Source organism: Pinus tabuliformis, chromosome 7, assembly GCF_031772625.1.
Source record: "Pinus tabuliformis cultivar Carrire ecotype Pingquan chromosome 7, CPIR1, whole genome shotgun sequence".
In the NCBI taxonomy this organism is placed as follows: Eukaryota; Viridiplantae; Streptophyta; class Pinopsida; order Pinales; family Pinaceae; genus Pinus; species Pinus tabuliformis.
Genome location: NC_142293.1, coordinates 1,636,763,651 through 1,636,767,351, shown reverse-complemented (window position 1 = coordinate 1,636,767,351; position 3,701 = coordinate 1,636,763,651). Strand labels below are relative to the sequence as shown.

Sequence of the window (3,701 nt, the reverse complement as noted above, 5' to 3'; positions counted from 1 at the left end):
TTGTTTTATTTCCTTCCATTTCCTCTCTGCATTGAGGCTGCCGCAGGCGATCACGCGATCGAGGTCCATCGTTGCTGCTGTCCGGGTGGACTCCTAGGTGGCCCCTGTGCGGGGAGGGGTGGGTTGGGGGGAATTTCTGAGGGAGGTTGCGGGCTCTGTTTGTCTTGTATGATTTCCTTCCCTTGCCTTTGTGTCAAGGCTTCCGCAGGCGATCATCCGATCGAGGTCCACTGTTGCTGCTGTCCGGGTGGACTCCTAGGTGGCATCGGTGCGGGCGCGGGGAGGTTTGCATGGCCTCTCTATGATAGGATTTGTGTGGTCGGTCGTCCTCTTTTTATTTTCCTTCCTTTTCCTTCGCATCGAGGCTGCCACAGGCGGTCGGGAGATCGAGGTCCATCGTTGCTGCTGTCCGGGTGGATTCCTGGGTGGCCTCGGTGCGGGGCGGGGAGGGTTGTGGCTCATTTATAATATAGAGGTTGCGTGGTTGGTCGTTCTCCATTTGTTTCCTTTGCATCGAGGCTGCCGCAGGCGATCGGGTGATCGAGGTCCACCGTTGCTGCTGTCTGGGTGGACTCCTAGGTGGCCTCCGTGCGGGGCATGGAGGCCTTTGGAGGCATCATTTCTAAGGGAGTGGGTGAGTGATTGCTCATTTTCTTGTTGGTTGGGCCGTGGCTGCAAACTCCGGAGTGGCCCTGGTGTGTTGTGGCTTGGCAGGTCTGCCCTTTTGTTCGCCATGTCCTTGGCATGTTGCGTGTGCTTCCTTCTTGGGATGCAAGAGGTGCAAGGCATAAAAGTTTTACATGATATTTTAACATCTCTTTGACTTAATGGGTGTTCAGGTTGGCTCTCAATAAGAGAGCGCCCGGAATGCCCTTTGAAGTGGGAGTGTGCTACCTGGTTGATCCTGCCAGTAGTCATATGCTTGTCTCAAAGATTAAGCCATGCATGTCTAAGTATGAACTAATTCAGACTGTGAAACTGCGGATGGCTCATTAAATCAGTTATAGTTTTTTTGATGGTACCATACTACTCGGATAACCGTAGTAATTCTAGAGCTAATACGTGTACCAAGTACCGACTCTCTGGAAGGGATGCATTTTTTCGATAAAAGGCCAGCGCGGGCTTGCCTGCTTCTTCGGTGAATCATGATAACTTGACGCATCGCACAGCCCTTGTGTTGGCGATGCTTCATTCAAATTTCTGCCCTATCAACTTTCGATGGTAGGATAGAGGCATACCATGGTGGTGACAGGTGATGGAGAATTAGGGTTCGATTCCGGAGAGGGAGCCTAAGAAATGGCTACAACATCCAAGGAAGGCAGCAGGCACGCAAATTACTCAATCCTGACATGGGGAGGTAGTGACAATAAATAACAATACTGGGCTCATCGAGTCTGGTAATTGGAATGAGTACAATCTAAATCCCTTAACGAGGATCCATTGGAGGGCAAGTCTGGTGCCAACAGTCGCGGTAATTCCAGCTCCAATAGCGTATATTTAAGTTGTTACAATTAAAAAGCTCATAGTTGGATCTTGGGTTGTAAGGGTCGGTCCGCCTACTCGATGTGCACCTGCCCTTCTGTCCCTTTTGTCGGCGGCGTGCTCCTGGCCTTAATTAGCTGGGTCGTGGTTCTGGCACTATTACTTTGAGAAAATTAGAGTGCTCAAAGCAAGCTTATGCTCTGAATACATTAGCATGGAATAACGTGATAGGAGTCCGTTCCTATTGTGTTGGCCTTCGGGACCGAAGTAATGATTAATAGGGACTGTCGGGGGCATTCGTATTTCATTTTCAGAGGTGAAATTCTTGGATTTATGAAAGACAGACCACTACGAAAGCATTTTCCAAGGATGTTTTCATTAATCAAGAACAAAATTTGGGGTCTCGAAGACGATCAGATACCGTCCTAGTCTCAACCAGAAACGATGCTGACTAGGGATCGCCAGATGTTTCTCTAAGGACTCCGTCAGCACCTTCTGAGAAATCAGAGTGTTTGGGTTCCGGGGGGAGTATGGTCGCAAGGCTGAAACTTAAAGGAATTGACGGAAGGGTAGCACCAGGGATGGAGCCTGTGGCTTAATTTGACTCAACACGGGGAAACTTACCAGGTCCAGACATAATAAGGATTGACAGATTGAGAGCTCTTTCTTGAATCTATGGGTGGTGGTGCATGACCGTTCTTAGTTGGTGGAGCGATTTTTCTAGTTAATTCCGATAACGAACGAGACCTCAGCCTGCTAACTAGCTACGCAGAGGTTCCCCTTCACGGCCAGCTTCTTAGAGGGGCTATGGTCGTTTAGGCCATGGAATTTTGAGGCAATAACAGGTCTGTGATGCCCTTAGATGTTTTGGGCCACACGCATGCTACACTAATGCAGCCAACGAGTTTTTATTCCTAGTTCGAGAGGATCGGGAAATCTTCTCAAATTGCATCGTGATTGGGATAGACCATTGCAATTATTGGTCTTCAATGAGGAATTCCTAGTAAGCACATGTCATCAACTCGTGTTGACTACATCTCTGCCCTTTGTACACACAGCCTGTCGCTCCTACCGATTGAATGATCCGGTGAAGTGATCGCATTGCGTCGACGATGGTGGTTCTCCGCCGTCGATGTCGTGAGAAGTTCATTGAACCTTATCATTTAGAGGAAGGAGAAGTAGTAACAAGGTTACAGTAGGTGAACCTGAGGGCGTCCGTGTCAACTCGTTCAGGTGGGTCGTTCAGGCGAGGGCGCGCCCGGGCGAACGAGCTCGTATGAAAAATGCTAACTTGTTACCCGAGGTTGGCTTTGTGCATGTTCGTGCAGCTCGTTTGCTCTACTCTCCCTTGTCGCTTCGTTTCAGTCGTTCAGGCGCCCTTGTAAATTCGTTCGAGCAGGTTGTTTAAGAGCGTCCATGTCAAATCGTTCAGGCGGGTCGGGCGAGGGTGCGCCCAGGCGAATGAGCCCGTATCAAAAATGTTAAGTTGTGACCTGAGGTTGTCTTTGTGCACATTCTTGCAGCTTGTTTGCCCAGCTCTCCCTTGTCGCTTCGTTTCGGTCGTGGGGGCACCCATGTAAATTCGTTTGGGTGGGTCGTTTGACGGCATCCTTGTCAACTCGTCCGGGCGGGTCGGGCAAGGGCACGTATCAAAAATGCTAATTTGTGACCCGAGGTTGGCTTTGTGCACGTTAGTGCAGCTCGTTAGGGCGCGCCCGAGCGAACGAGCCCGTATCAAAAATGCTAAGTTGTTACCCGAGGTTGGCTTTATGCATGTTCGTGTAGCTCATTTGCCTGGCTCTCCCTTGTCTCTTCGTTTCGGTCATGCGGGTGCCCATGTAAATATAGTCGGGCGGGTCATTTGAGGGCGTCCGTGTCAACTAGTTCGGGTGGGTCGGGCAAGGGTGTGCCCGGGCGAATGAGCCCGTATAAAAAATGATAACTTGTGACCCGATGTTGGCTTTGTACACATTTGTGTAGCTCATTTGCACGACTCTCCCTTGTAACTTTGTTTCAGTCATGTGGGCGCCCATGTAAATTTGTTAGGTTGGGTCATTTGAGGGCGCCCATGTCATCTTGTTTGGGCAGGTCGTTTGAGGGCGTCCTTGTCAACTCGTTCGGGCGGGTCATTCGGGTGAGGGTGCACCCGGACGAATGAGCCCGTATCAAAAATGCTAAGTTGTGACCCGCGGTTGGCTTTGTGCACGTTCGTGCAGCTC

The 3,701-nt window shown here is 50.3% G+C and overlaps 1 non-coding gene across 1 annotated transcript; it reads left to right on the top strand.

Moving 5' to 3' along the window:
• Positions 1 to 891: 891 nt before the first annotated feature.
• Positions 892 to 2,702, top strand: LOC149254626 (18S ribosomal RNA). Its single transcript, XR_016267696.1, has one exon. It is a non-coding gene; the product is annotated as an 18S ribosomal RNA (ribosomal RNA).
• Positions 2,703 to 3,701: the final 999 nt, after the last annotated feature.